Source organism: Capra hircus, chromosome 23 (assembly GCF_001704415.2).
Source record: "Capra hircus breed San Clemente chromosome 23, ASM170441v1, whole genome shotgun sequence".
Classification (NCBI taxonomy): Eukaryota; Metazoa; Chordata; class Mammalia; order Artiodactyla; family Bovidae; genus Capra; species Capra hircus.
In genome coordinates this window covers 5,109,078-5,124,992 of record NC_030830.1, presented here as the reverse complement: position 1 = coordinate 5,124,992, position 15,915 = coordinate 5,109,078, and the positions used below count along the sequence as shown (strand labels likewise).

General features: G+C 44.3%; 1 protein-coding gene across 1 annotated transcript in view; it reads left to right on the top strand.

Annotated features, from left to right (window-relative positions):
- ELOVL2 (ELOVL fatty acid elongase 2) overlaps window positions 1–15,915 on the top strand; it is a 48,156-nt gene that overhangs the window by 13,460 nt on the left and 18,781 nt on the right. The gene's annotated exons all lie outside the window — the stretch shown is intronic.

Genomic DNA, 15,915 nt, shown 5'->3' with positions numbered 1-15,915 from the left:
TATTCATGTTGAATATCCCTTGGGTCCTTTTCCTGTGTTATAACTCAAACTAGAATTTCGTTACTCTCCTTTTTACACTACTGCACTTCCTCTTCTAATTTTTTGAAAAAGGACCATTGGAAAAAAAAATTTTTTTTTAAAGACATCACTGTTGAGATAAGCCTAAATTCAAGAAGCGACATTTCTCCTATGACATCACTCCCTCTAGATGATCCAAGGGTGATGGTGGAAAAGAGACACAGACATGACTGTGCTGCTCAGCGGGGGCCTGAAAATGCAGGGAATGAATGAACACCTGTTCAGCGTCTGCTTCAGGCACAGGCCCGTCATAGATGCTTTCACAGATATGACATCCTCTAAGCTTCATGTAAGTTAGGATACTTATTTTATAGATAGCAAAGATATTACTCCCAGATGATTATCTTGCCCAAGGTTATACAGCTACTTACTGTCAGAACCAAGACTAAAACCCTTGTAAAACCCCCATTCTTTCCAAGGAACCACCCTGAATGCCATGCCGTCTCCTTTAACATAACTCCCACAACACACCAGACCCAGGATTGGCTAAAAATAATCACCAGCTGAGTGGGTGGCAAGAAGGCACAACATTCCTCTAAGCGGAGGGTAGTGGTTCATTATTTATTAGCTCATGGAAGTTAGACAAGTTGCTTTATTTCTCAAAGCCTCATTTTCCTGCTCTGTTGAAGGAGGTGAAAATATTTTATAGAGTAGCTGAAAGAATTAAGTGAGATAATAGCATCTAATATGCCCAATAAATATGACAGCTGATTCCTGATAAACACATTCCATTTTCACTTATTATTGTAATTATTATTGTCTGTGTGTATGCTGTATGCTCAGTCCTGTCTGACTCTCTGTGACCCCGTGGACTGTACCCCACCACGCTCCTCTGTTCATGGGATTTCCCAGGCGAGAACACTGGAGTGGGTTGCCATTTCCTCCTCCAGGGGATCTTCCCGACCCAGGGATCAAACCCACGTCTCTTACGTTGGCAGGCAGATTCCTTACCACTAGCGCCACCTGGGAAGACCATTGTCATCTAGTTTCTATGATGAAGAAATCAGTGACATTGGAGGTAATTCTGAAACTAGGAATTCCTGATTGTTTTAAAATTCAAAAAACATTTTTTCTAAAAGAAAAGCTCGCTTCCTGACAGCTGTAGGTAACTAATGAAGGAGAATTAATGCTTTCTTTATGAAAACAGTCAGTATGTAAAAAGAAAAGAAGAAAAGAGAACCTACACCCATTTTTACAACTCGTAGGCAGTTCTCTGCTGATGGAAATAGTTACTCTGGGCTGAAGCCTTTCAATCACAGATCAGCCTGTTTGTTGCCACCAGCTTCTTGCCAAGAGTAAAATCTATAAAAAGTGGCCAAACTGAAGAGTCAGATAAATGTAAAGTTAAATGAAGCTGGAGCTTATCAGAGCAGCCACCGCAAGGGAGGTGTATAGTATATAGCATTCTAGGGCAAAAAGCTATTCTATTCCGGAGTTAAAGCGCTACATCCAAATCTAAAGCAAAACCAAATCCCCAGAGACTAAGCAGCTCACACACTGCATTAAGAAGCTCTGTAGTCATCATTTAGTTGATGAGAGAGAAGAGAAATCTATGTCGGTAGATTCTCCCCAACAAAAGTCCAAATTTGGCCCATTTGGAGGGATGGTATTGGGGGAAGGTTTTAGGCACAGGCAAAAGGAATTGGTTATATCAATGGAAATTGGTTACTCTTATTCACAGTAAGGAAATGGCAATCCACTCCAGGACTATTGCCTGGAAAATCCCATGGACAGAGGAGCCTGGTAGGCTACAGTCCATGGGATCACAAAGAGTCGGACACGACTGAGCGACTTCACTTTCACTTTCATTCACAGTAAGAGGTAATAGTTCTATCACGTTCTGAAAATGTTCACTTCTGAAGGCTCTGTATTTTGCAAAGATATTGACAGACTAACGAAATAAATCCAGAAGAGGAGGCTGAAGAAAGCGAGGGTCGAGAGTGCCTGTCACATCTGTGGATGGGTGTCTGATAGTTTATGAACTAATGCTCGTGGGAGGAGGAAGAAGGGAGCAGGAAAGGCCAGACAACAAAGTCGGGAGGGAGAACGGGAAAGAGGAGTTTACTGAGGCTTTTGGAAGAAGTGACAGCTTGGTATGAAATGTCAAGTATGTTCAGGGCTCTCAGGTGAAAGGAAAACGGTCCTGGTCGTGTGTGATTTTAGAGGAGAGAACTAGGACTGGTGGGTAACTGTTGGATGGAGAAAGATTTTTAACCCAAAATAAGAAATGGTTTCCTAAAAATGAGAAACATTCTAAAAATAGACCGTGCTACCTTGCCAAGCAGTGAGAAGTGTTTCACTAGAGGTTTTCCAGTAGGGTGGGTGGGTTTCTATTGGAATTATTGTGGAAATCAAGCATTTCCGACTTGGCTGCAAAGTTGAATTAGATGCCTTTTCCCCCCCATATTTTGTGAATGAGGTTCACGGCCACAGTACTTCCTGGTGCCGGTGTCCGGGCAAGAACTGGGTCCCTTAACTCGTGTTCCAGTGCTTTCTGCTACATGAAGATGGTTGCTGACTTTATAGGGAAGCAGTTGTCTTTACTAAGTGAGTAAATAAATGTGTGGGCATCTCCTTTAAGAGATCCCGCTGAACTAGGAAAGCCCCTTCTGGGAGCTTTAATTAATAATGTGTGTAACACTGAGTTGGTCCTACATTCTGACACTCTGCTAAGTGCATGCAGGTTACCCTTATGAGACTGACATGAATGTGTTTTATTCTAAAAGATTTTATCCTAAGCTAAAATAACTATTGGATGGACTGATGCTGAAGCTGAAACTCCAATCCTTTCGCCACCTGATGCGAAGAGCAGACTCATTTGAAAAGACCCTGATGCTGGGAAAGATTGAGGGCAGGAGGAGAAGGGGACGACAGAGGATGAGATGGCTGGATGGCATCACCGACTCAACGGACATGGGTTTGGGTAGACTCCGGCAATTGGTGATGGACAGGGAGGCCTGGCGTGCTGCGGTTCATGGGGTCGCAAAGAGGTGGACATGACTGAACTGAACTGAAAATAACCGTTGCTGTCATGGAGTTACATAGCTTTGTCTGTGAACATATTTAAGTGACTCTACTAGGAAATTCTTGAGATTGAAGGAATAGCAAGCTAGAATAAGTCCCTGGTAGCTCAGTCGGTGAAGAATCTGCCTGCAGTACAGGAGACCCAGGTTCAGTCCCTGGGTCGGGAAGATCCCCTGAAGAAGGAAATGAAAAACCGCCCCAGTATCCTTGCCTGGAAAATCCCATAGACAGAGGAACCTGGTGGGCTGCAGTCCACTGGGTCACGGAGTCAGGCGCAACTGAGTGACTAACATTTAGGCTTACAAACAGTGAGGTGAAAATAGGACTCTTGCTCACTCAGAGGGAAGAGAGAACCGGGGCAAGCGTGTGCGTGTGTTGTAAGGCTTTCCCTTTGATTGTTAGCAGCTGCTGCCTCATGCTGCGTGTCCTGGTGGGCTTCAGAGCTCTATTTTACTGAGACAGTGGACATGAAGAAAATAAACTGCTTCCATTTCCCCGCAATTTCTAGCTTTTCTGGTGAAGAAACCAAGGAGACTTGCTATTTAAGAATCAGCTGCTTGGTGGCTGTCCCAGGGATCTGTAATGTAACACCTAACTCGAGTCCAGGATTAACGCGGAAAAGTTGGCTGGTCTCTTGTGTTACAGCCGGGAAGGATTGCTAAGGATTTCCCACCACGTGCTGTGCAGCAGAAGCTCACAGCCCCGCCGGCGTCTTCTGACCTTTTCGCCCAGCCTGCTGCTGGCTGCGGTGGTCTTTCCATTTCCAGCCTCGGGGCTGTTTAAAAGCCATGCAAATTAGTTGGTCAGACTTTTCTTTTTTTTTTAAAAAAAAAACAACCCTGTCTAACATCTCCGGCTTTGACTTTCCACCTTTATGTAAATCCAACACCCGTTTTCACACAGACCGCGGAGCTTTTTCTGTCTCTTACGGCTCTAGAGACTAAGTTGGGCCACAACTTGAGAAATAACTAGAAAGAACTAGAATCAAGTAAGGTCACTAGTGAACTTCTCGTGCTCACATAATCTTCCCGAAAACCGAGCGGCATCCGGTACCTTCTTAAATAGAACTCTGGAATGTGGCTCACCCCGACTTGTACTGCCCAGAGGCGGTACCCTTAGCATTACTGAATTTATCTTTTCTCTTTTAAAGACTGGGAGGGAAAACACTGTGAGCCTGTTATAGTTGCTTTAGCTGGGTTGGGATGATCCCCTGGAGAAGGGAACGGCTGCTCACTCCAGTATTCTGGCCTGGAGAATTCCATGGACTATACAGTCTATGGGGTCACAAAGAGTCAGACACGACTGAGAGACTTTGACTTCTTCAGTCATGTATTCACTTTAAATATTTCTTCTACTCTATTAAAAGTTACATGGCAGATAAGCATTCAAAAGACCTTGCTTGCATGAAGTTAAACTAAAAAATTATTGAATGAAAATGAGTGAAGTAACCCAGCTTGCTAGAGAAATGATTCAGTGTTCCTCTGAAAGGCTGTAGATTCACTTTCACCGACTTCAGTCCTGTCTGCCCAGTTCATTTCCAAATTACCCTTTGGGCCAACATACTTCAGACACTGGCACCATATATGAAGTTAAAAATATTTTTATTTAGTTATCTAATAAAGTAAATCACCATGTTTTATGTTGATCTCCAGTAGTAGCTTCAAAGTTCTTATATAGGCAAAGAAGGGGACAGCTGTCTTAATTGGAAGCAGAGATAGAGGATGCGGACCACAGAGGAGGGCTTGAAGCATCTGTTGTTTAGCACTTTAAAGAAAATTGAGAAAACACTGCAAAATGCTTTCTATTCTCCACTGAATAGAAACGACTGGTCAATAAGATTAAGGATAGTGAGCCTTCTCTGGTGGTCCAGTGGTTAAAAGACCTTTCCACTGCAGGGGACTGAGGTGCTCTGGGAACTAAGCTACCACATGCCATGAGGCTGAAAACAAAAAAAAAAATTAAGGATGGTAATACTTCATAAAAGTGTTCATCTAACAGACTCAAAACAATAGCTTGGGAAGAACTAGGAGAGGTTTGTGATGCAATGCTGTTTTAAAAAACATGGGTGTCAGACTTATATTTGTGTAATTTTCTTAATTTTGACATGGTATCTTGGCAGAGATAATCGGCTTAGCCATGCATGATGTATAGTTGTAGTCATTTTATCTTCTGCCTTATCTCATCTGTCAAATAGATAATACTTCTCACGGCTCTCTTCTCTCCACACCCCCCATAGAGTTGTCTTGTTTATTTCCTCAGCCCTGTGGTTTGGGAGGCAGTGTTGGCCTGATGGTTGAATGTTGATTGATTAATTAAGGTGACATCCAGAAGGTGTTCAGAATAACATGAGGTACCTAAAATCAGTATGTAAAATTCTGACGCCATCATAAATACCAGTTCAGTTCAGTTCAGTCACTCAGTCGTGTCTGACTCTTTGCGACCCCATGAATCACAGCACGCCAGGCCTCCCTGTCCATCACCGACTCCCGGAGTTCACTCAAACTCATGTCCATCAGGTCGGTGATGCCATCCAGCCATCCCATCCTCTGTCGTCCCCTTCTCCTCCTGCCCCCAATCCCTCCCAGCATCAGGGTCTTTTCCAATGAGTTAACTCTTCTCATGAGGTGACCAAAGTATTGGAATTTCAGCTTCATAATCAATCCTTCCAATGAACACCCAGGACTGATCTGCTTTAGGATGGACTGGTTGGATCTCCTTGCAGTCCACAGGACTCTCAAGAGTCTTCTCCAACACCACAGTTCAAAAGCATCAATTCTTTAGCACTCAGCTTTCTTCACAGTCCAACTCTCACATCCATACATGACCACTGGAAAAACCATAGCCTTGACTAGATGGACCTTTGTTGGCAAAGTAATGTCTCTGCTTTTTAATACACTATCTAGGTTGGTCATAACTTTCCTTCCAAGGAGTAAGCATCTTTTAGTTTCATGGCTGCAGTCACCATCTGCAGTGATTTTGTAGCCCCAAAAAATAAAGTCAGCAACTGTTTCCACGGTTTCCCCATCTCTTTGCCATGAAGTAATGGGACCGGATGCCATGATCTTCATTTTCTGAATGTTGAGCTTTAAGCCAACTTTTTTACTCTCCTCTTTCACTTTCATCAAGAGGCTTTTGAGTTCCTCTTCACTTTCTGCCATAAGGGTGGTGTCATCTGCATATCTGAGGTTATTGATATTTCTCCCAGCAATCTTGATTCCAGCTTGTGCTTCTTCCAGCCTAGCGTTTCTCATGATGTACTCTGCATAGAAGTTAAATAAGCAGGGTGACAATATACAGCCTTGACATACTCCTTTTCCTATTTGGAACCAGTCTGTTGTTCTATGTCCAGTTCTAACTGTTGCTTCCTGACCTGCATACAGATTTCTCAAGAGGCAGGTCAGGTGGGCTGGTATTCCCATCTCTTTCAGAATTTTCCAGTTTATTGTGATCCACACAGTCAAAGGCTTTGGCATAGTCATGATCCAGCGGATGTTGGCAATTTGATCTCTGGTTCCTCTGGCTTCTCTAAAACCAGCTTGAACATCTGGAAGTTCATGGTTCACATATTGCTAAAGCCTGGCTTGGAGAATTTTGAGCATTATTTTACTAGTGTGTGAGATGAGCATGATTGTGTGGTAGTTTGAGCATTCTTTGGCATTGCCTTTCTTTGGGATTGGAATGAAAACTGACCTTTTCCAGTCCTGTGGCCACTGCTGAGTTTCCCAAATTTGCTGGCATATTGAGTACAGCACTTTCACAGCATCATCTTTCAGCATTTGAAATAGCTCCACTGGAATTCTGTCACCTCCACTAGCTTTGTTCGTAGTGATGCTTTCTAAGGCCCACTTGACTGCACATTCCAGGATATCTGGCTCTAGGTGAGTGATCACACCATCGTGATTATCTGGGTCATGAAGATCTTTTTTGTACAGTTCTTCTGTGTATTCTTGCCACCTCTTCTTAATATCTTCTGCTTCTGTTAGGTCCCTACCATTTCTGTCCTGTATCGAGCCCATATTTGCATGAAGTGTTCCCTTGGTATCTATAATTTTCTTGAAGAGGTCTCTAGTCTTTCCCATTTTGTTGTTTTCCTCTATTTCTTTGCATTGATTGCTGAAGAAGGCTTTCTTATCTCTCCTTGCTATTCTTTGAACTCTGCATTCAGATGCTTATATCTTTCCTTTTCTCCTTTGCTTTTCGCTTCTCTTCTTTTCACAGCTATTTGTAAGGCCTCCTCAGACAGCCATTTTGCTTTTTTGCATTTCTTTTCCATGGGGATGGTCTTGATCCCTGTCTCCTGTACAATGTCACGAACCTCCGTCCATAGTTCATCAGGCACTCTATCTATCAGAATTAGGCCCTTAAATCTATTTCTCACTTCCACTGTATAATCATAAGGGATTTGATTTAGGTCATACCTGAATGGTCTAGTGGTTTTTCCCATTTTCTTCAATTTAAGTCTGAATTTGGCAATAAGGAGTTCATGATCTGAGCCACAGTCAGCTCCCGGTCTTGTTTTTGCTGACTGTATAGAGCTTCTCCATCTTTGGCTGCAAAGAATATAATCAATGTGATTTCAGTGTTGACCATCTGGTGATGTCCATGTGTAGAGTCTTCTCTTGTGTTGTTGGAAGTGGGTGTTTGCTATGACCAGTGTGTAACCATCAAAAAAAGCTTTTTTTTTTCTTCACATACAGCTCAGACTGCATTTTGCCTTTCTGTGACTTCTTTTCCTCTTAGAGCCTGCTAATGGTGCTCAGTTTGATTCGACATCTGGATTAAAATGTTAAGGAAAAGGTATGATTTTCCTTTACCTTTTAGAAAAGGCTTTACAGAAGTGTGAAGCAACTGTCACTATCACTAATACTTGAAACAAAGAGGATGTGATAAGGATTTCATTCAGCAGGGAGAGATTCTGGATTGCTCAGTAACTCCCACTATTGGTTTGTTTTTATAGCTTGAAAGAAGGAGAATATAATATAGTCTATCCATGTGACTCATAGACTGTCTCCTAGGATTAGCAGTACACATATTTTGATGTTACCATGAATTTACTGAAATGCTGTGGGTATTGTTTTTAAGGTGTTTTTTTTTTTTTTTTGATGTGGACCATTTTTAAAGTCTTTTTTAAATCTGCTACAATATTGTTTCTGTTTTAAGTTTTGATTTTTTGGGCCTAAGGCATGTGGGATCTTAGCCCCCCAACCAGGGATCAAATCTACACCCCCTGCGTTGGAAGGCAAAGTCCTAACCACTGGACTTCCAGGGAAGTCCCTGTAGATATTTTTAGACCATATAGAAATAGAATACAGATGTATAAATAGGTAGAAAAGAAAGGTGTGATTATCACTTAAAAATGGAAATAAAGTCTGGCCCATGTCTTTTAGAAGAAACCATTGAAAGCTTTGCTTTGTTTTCACTTTGGGAAGGATAGCGCTTGTACATGCAGAACAGCCAACCTGCCTCCCCTCCGGTCAGCACTTGATAACCAGAGCACATACAAACAGAATCTCCTTTCATCACTGCTGTTAATTGTGAAAGAGCTTCATTCTTCCCCATGTGCCCAAACACAGAAGCTGGTACTGTTCCAAGGTGTCCTGAATACAACTATCTGGCCTTGGGTTAAATCTCCAAGGAGTTTGGTATTCACTGACAACTTCCTGGGGAAATAGAAGTTGTAGCAATCATTGCAAATATCTTGCATCGCAGCCTTGGCAGCTTTCCTGGCTCCTCACATACCCAGTATAGAATCCCTGAATGGCTGTATTTTCTAACTGTGAGATTGACTCTTTTTCTGTATAGCAGATTTCATTTTATACACTTGAAATTAAGGCAAGTTATTTAATAATATCTTTTAATGAGACCAGAATATTGTAAAAGAAATAATGTTGGTTCAGTTTTCTTTCCTTATTCTTGGAGAGAAGGCAACAACTTGCAAAATGACTGGCAGGGGAACCTAATATAATTAGGGCACTAATCCGATCACGAAGACCCACCCTCATCAGGTCATCAAAATCTAATTATCTCCCAAAGGCCCTGTCACTGGGGGAGAGGCTTCAACGTACAAATATGAGAGAAACAAACATTCAGTTCGTAACATGCAGACTATGTCACTTGTTTTCATTAGTAATTTGAATAAAGGTGCCGGCACTTTAAAAGTGACTAAGCCCAAAGGGAAAATAAATATTTGGAGTTTGCATAATCTTCAGAGTATAAGGTGGGGCTGGAAATGAAGATAAATTCAAAAGGGATAAAGGTCTAAATTCCATTCAAGTAAAAAAAAATCAGTTGTCTATAGAAAGGGTAAAGCTTGAATTTGATAGCAATTAACATGAAACATAATGGCAACCTTGGAGAAGGCAGTGGCACCCCACTCCAGTACTCTTGCCTGGAAAATCCCATGGACGGAGGAGCCTGGTGGGCTGCAGTCCATGGGGTCGCTAAGAGTCGGACACGACTGAAGCGACTTGGCAGCAGCAGCAGCACCATAATGGCAACCTGCTCTAGTACTCTTGCCTTTAAAATCCCATGGACAGAGGAGCCTGGCGGGCTACAGTCCATGGAGTCGCAGAGAATCGGACGCGACTTGAGCGTGCACACACACAACATGAGACGTACCTGGAAATGTTTGTGGACAGTAACTAACTGGTGTGAGTGTGAGTGCAGTCTTCTGATACTTTAATAGAAATACAGCATCCTGATCAAAAGGGGCCACCAGTTTCTCTGCAGTCTTCTCTCAGTAGGCCGCTTTCAGAATATTGTATTCAGATAAAACAAATATAAGGAAAAGTGATGTTATTTCTGTTTCCACGGTGCAGATGCTGTCTGACGGGTTTGTGGAGACAGGAAATTACTAAACTGCCTGTGAAACTTATGGTCACGTAACCAGTATACAGTTACAAACTCACCGTATGCAGCAAGTTTGAGTTTCATAGAGTAGAATATGCAGTGAAATCCTTGGTGCTGTGCTCAGTCACCTCAGTCGTATCTGACTCTTTGCGACCCTGTGCCTGCCCGGTTCCTCTGTCCATGGAGATTCTCCAGGCAAGAATACAGGAGTGGGTTGCCATGCCGTCCTGCAGGGGATTTTCCCAACCCAGGGATCGAACGTGCGTCTCTTAGTTTCCTGTGTTGACAGGCAGGCCCTTTACCACTTGCGCCACCTGGGAAGCCTTGGTTGTAATCAAAGCACGTTTCAAGAGCAGGATCATCAGAGCATGGAAGATTTTTAGTTGTGTTCAGTGAAAGCTTTGAAAAAGAAATCTATGATGATGTCCCCAAACTTTCTTTTATACTGTCTTAAAGAGTGACGTGGTACTTCAGGTAGAGTGAAAGTGAAGGATGATGTAATATCGATGGGCGGTCTCTGAGGGGTCCCCACCCCCAGGTGGTGTCGCTCCTAGCAGTAGGACAAGGGGCAGGTGCAGGATGTCACCTGGGTGACCCCCAGCACTGCTCCGGGGGTGGGACGCTGGGGGTGTGGGAGGGAATGCTGGCGTGGCAGTGGGCGTGGTCAGGTGGGCGGGGGTTAGCTGGCTCTGGGTTGAGGCTCTGTGATCAGGTAGAGACATTTCGGATGCTCTTTATTCTTCTCTGTAAATGCTACTTTCCATTTGGAATCATTTCCCACTAGATTTTTTTCCTAAAGGACAACACCCTTCGCACACCTTGGGGTGTCGTTCTGCTGCTACAGATTCTCTCACACATGGATATGAAAATGTTCCCTGTTTCCCTCTCATTTTTGAAGGCTGCTCTGCTCCTCTCTCCTGCCACCCTGGGCAACCACTGATTTTGTGTCACACAGATAATTTTTTATTTTCTGGAATTTCATGTAAATGGAAGCTGTGTAATTTGTTTTGGTTTATTTTGGGAGGGGGCTCTAGCTTCTTTATTGCAACATCATAATTTTGAGATTCATCCACACATGTTTGCATCAATAGTTCATTCCTTTATGTTGCAGAGTAGTATTTCCTTGTAGGCTATATCACAGTCTATTATCCATTCATCCGCCTGCGTTTCCACACGTAGGACCCGGAGTGCAGCTGCGAACTCGGTACCCAGGCTCTGCTCTCACCCTTTGCTCAGAGTTCATCCTGGGTGACTAACACTGCCCCAACTCTGTACTTTGGCTTACCTTTTCCTGACCCGGTGGGAACTCTGATTTATTCTTCCAATGCGATTTCATCCTTGTCTTTTTAGACTGCATTCTCAATAACTGTTTTAAAGAACCCAGAACCAAAGAGGTAATTGTCCCCAGGTTTCTGACCTTCCCTGGTTGGCTTTACTTCTGTCTGTCAGAAAGATCACCAGGAGCCCTGGCCACGAGCATCTCCCAGCTGAGTCGCGTCTCCGTGGGTTTGCTGCTCCTTCCTCTTCGTCTAGACGATGTCCTGGAAGCCTTCAAAACTCGACAAAGCAGCAGCTCTTCCTGGAAGGCTGTCTTTATAAGAGACTTAAGTGAAATCTAGTGTTTTTCCTTTTGTTTCGGGTGTACAGGATAGTGATCTGGTATTTATAGACATTGCAAAGTGAACACCACAGTAAGTCTAGTTAACATGAACAGTGACCACTTTTTTCTTGTGATGATAACTCTGTTAGCAACTTTCAAATATTCAATATTGTTATTATTGTGAATTGGAGTATAATTGCTTTACAGTTTTGCATTAGCTTCTGTTGCACAACAGTGTGAATCAGCCATAGTGGCTTGCTGTTGCTCAGTCATGTCTGACTCTCTGCGACCCAATGGACTGGAGCCTGTCAGGCTCCTCTGTCCATGGGATTCTCCAGCGAGAATACTAGAGTGGGTTCTGCCATTTCCTTCTCCAGGGATCTTCCTGACCAGGGCTCGAACCCATGTCTCCTGCATTGCAGGGGGATTCTTTATCATCTGAGCCACCAGGGAAGCCCAGCCACCAGCCATAAGTATACACATCTCGCCTCCCCGCCACTGCCCCAGCCACTCATCTAGGTCATCACAGAGCACGGGGCTGAGCGTCCTGTGCTGTGTAGCGGCTTCCCACGAGCCATCTATTTTACACACAGTGGTGTCAGTTCAGCATTGTTAACTGTAGTCACCATGCTGTACATTGCATCGCTGGGACTTAATTCTTTTTTAATAACTGAAAGTTTGTACCTTTTGACCCCCTTCACCGTTTCTGCCACCTCCCAGCCCCCACCTCTGGCAACCACCGATCTGTTCTCTGTATCTCAGTTTGGTTTTTTGGTTTTGTTTCTTTCAGATTCCGTGCATAAGTGAGATCATATGGTATTTGTTTTTTTCTCTGACTTATTTGTTCACCCAGCATCATGCCCTCACGGTCCACCCATGTTGTCACAAATGGCAGGATTTTTCTTTTCTTTTTGTAAAGTATGTTTATTTTTTTAACTATTTATCTACTTGGCTGTGCTGGGTTTCCGTTGCTGTGCAAGCTTTTCTCTAGCTGTGGTGAGCAGGGCGGCTCTCAAGTCGCGGTGCCTGGGCTTCTCATTGCGGCGGCTTCTCTTGTTGCAGAGCGTGGGCTCTAGGGCACCTGGGTTTCAGTAGCTGTGGCCCCCTGGGCTCTAGAGCACAAGCTCAGGAGTTGTGGCCCATGGGTTTGTTAGTTGCTTTGCAGCATGTGGGGTCTTCCTAGACCAAAGATCAAACCCCTGTCTCCTGTCTTGGCAGGTGGATTCTTTACCACCTTCTTTGGCACCAGGAAAACCCAGGACTTCCCCCCCACCTTGGGAACAGCCTTCTTTCCTTTTTCATTCCTGTAGTTATGAACAGTATACTCAAGGACTTTTTTAATGGCTGGATAGTATTTCCTTTCTCATGCATGGTTCTTACAGCGCATCGCTGTTAACCCTTCCTATCGTACTTGAGAAACTGACCCCTAGTTACTGATGACTTGTCTGTTATCCTGTGTGACGGTAAGGGCCATGCCTCCTTTGACTTCATATGTCAGCATCTAACATGGTGCTGACACATGGTAACGTCCAGAGAATTGGTTAATAAATCAGGAAGCTAATGACTGAAAGAATTCATTCATAGTACCTTGCATTCTGTTCGCTCTTCCTGTCTCCTCCTCTTAGCTTTCCTTTTGTTCCTGTTTTCCTCCAGTGTGACTGAATTTCTGAAAGATAACAGAAGTAATACAAGCCTTGTGACTTTTGTCATTGTATTAGATCTGCTGACACTGGAAGATGGATTTTGAACGCTAGCAAACAAACTGGGACAGTTTAAACATTGTGGGTGGATGTGGCGATGGAGAAGATTTCGTTGTTTGTCGTGAGGGTGGCTACATCAGCGAGGTTAACCTTCTTTGCGTGGGAATGAGAGGCCTCTAGACAGGTCTGCCCTATTTGGACAGCAGCACAAATAAGACCGTTTCACCCTGAGATGTTAGGTAACTGACCTTTCCCCAGTCTGGAGGTCTCCCAGGATGTCCCTCATGGAAACCAAAGATAAAAACACTATTTAAAACCTTCCAAAGTTGGTTTAGTTCAGATAGGTTTTTTTCCCCTGATTTATCTATTTATATATTTTCGGCTGTGCTGGGTCTGCACTGCCGCGTGGACTTGTCCCTGGTTGGGGCAGGAGGGGGTACTCTGTAGCTGTGGCACACGGGCTTCTCGTTGAGGCATCTTCTCGTTGCAGAGCACGGGCTCGGTAGCTGTGGCTCACGGGCTCAGTTGGTCCGCGGCATGTGGGATCTTCCCGGACCAGGGATCGAACCCCTGTCTCCTGCACTGGCAGGTGGACTCCACCACTGAGCCCAGGGAAGCCCAGTTTAGTCTGTATGCTTTCCATGGAGATACGGTGAAATAATAAAGGTCCTAGTTCACCGGTCAGCAAGTCGTGGGTGCTAATAAATGCTCGTCTTTCATCCTCATCCTCCTCCCCAAGCTGCCTGAGGTTCCCAGAGACCGACGTTTCCTTGAAATTGCCTCCGAATCAATATCACGAATGTGGGACAGATGCAACAGTAAGGGCTGATCACCAACACGTATCTTTTCTGATGCCAGCCAGTAACTCCATTCTCCTCTTTGGCACTTAACATTTTCTTTGAGAATAAAATGCGTTTGACTGCACACTAGCTGTTGATTATGGAGAATGTTCTGCATGAACTTCCTGACAACCATCCAGGTAACTCACTTGCTGTCAAGAGGCCAGTCCACTCACCTGAAATCCTCATCAGATTTCCCTTTCCCAGGAACACTGTGCAGTGTTCATCTCTTCCTACCTTTCCTGGAGGAGGTGCTCCAGACCTTAGCGGCAGGGCAAGGGAATACCTGAGCAGGTATTCTGAGCAGTGTGATGGCACTCCAGCGTGAAAGGGAGGCAGCAGCCAGTTGATCAGCCATCAGATGCTTAGCAGAAACTCTCCAGTCCCACCCTGAACCCACTAAAGTGGTGGTAATTAATTTGGGGTAAATTAATTTGTGGAAAATTCTGAGAGAGATGGGAATACCAGACCACCTGACCTGCCTCTTGAGAAATCTGTATGCAGGTCAGGAAGCAACAGTTAGAACTGGACATGGAACAACAGACTGGTCCCAAATAGGAAAAGGAGTGCGTCAAGGCTGTATATTGTCACCCTGCTTATTTAACTTCTGTGCAGAGTACATAATGAGAAACGCTGGACTGGAAGAAACACAAGCTGGAATCCAGATTGCCAGGATAGTATCAATCACCTCAGACATGCAGATGACACCACCCTTACGGCAGAAAGTGAAGAGGAACTCAAAAGCCTCTTGATGAAAGTGAAAGAGGAGAGTGAAAAAGTTGGCTTAAAGCTCAACATTCAGAAAACAAAGATCATGGCATCCAGTCCCATCACTTCATGGCAAATAGATGGGGAAACAGTGGAAACAGTGTCAGACTTTATTTTGGGGGGCTCCAAAATGACTGCAGATGGAGACTGCAGCCATGAAACTAAAAGACGCTTACTCCTTGGAAGGAAAGTTATGACCAACCTAGATAGCATATTCAAAAGCAGAGACATTACTTTGCCGACTAAAGTCCGTCTAGTCAAGGCTATGGGTTTTCCTGTGGTCATGTATGGATGTGAGAGTTGGACTGTGAAGAAGGCTGAGCGCCAAAGAATTGATGCTTTTGAACTGTGGTGTTGGAGAAGAGTCTTGAGAGTCCCTTGGACTGCAAAGAGATCCAACCAGTCCATTCTGAAGGAGATCAGCCCTGAGATTTCTTTGGAAGGAATGATGCTAAAGCTGAAACTCCAGTACTTTGGCCACCTCATGCGAAGAATTGACCATTGGAAAAGACCCTGAAGCTGGGAGGGACTGGGGACAGCAGGAGAAGGGGACGACCAAGGAGGAGATGGCTGGATGGCATCACTGACTCGATGGACGTGAGTCTGGGTGAACTCCAGGAGTTGGTGATGGACAGGGAGGCCTGGCATGCTGCGATTCATCGGGTCGCGAGTGACTGAACTGAACTGAACTGAACTGATGGATGGAGGAGCCTGGTGGGCTGCAGTCCATGGGGTCGCTAAGAGTTGGACTGAGCGACTTCACTTTCACTTTTCACTTTCATGCATTGGAGAAGGAAATGGCAACCCACTCCAGTGTTCTTGCCTGGAGAATCCCAGGGACGGGGGAGCCTGGTGGGCTGCCATCTCTGGGGTCGCATGGAGTTGGAGACGACTGAAGCGACTTAGCAGCAGCAGCAGTGACACTATCTATTGTAATAGTAAATGGATGCTAATGTACTGAAAACGTTTTGAAAAGCAAAACATAAAGACAATGGGAAAAATAGCCATAGTACCTAATTTCCTTCCTTGAAAAACGAGTTGTCTTTGTGGTTTTACG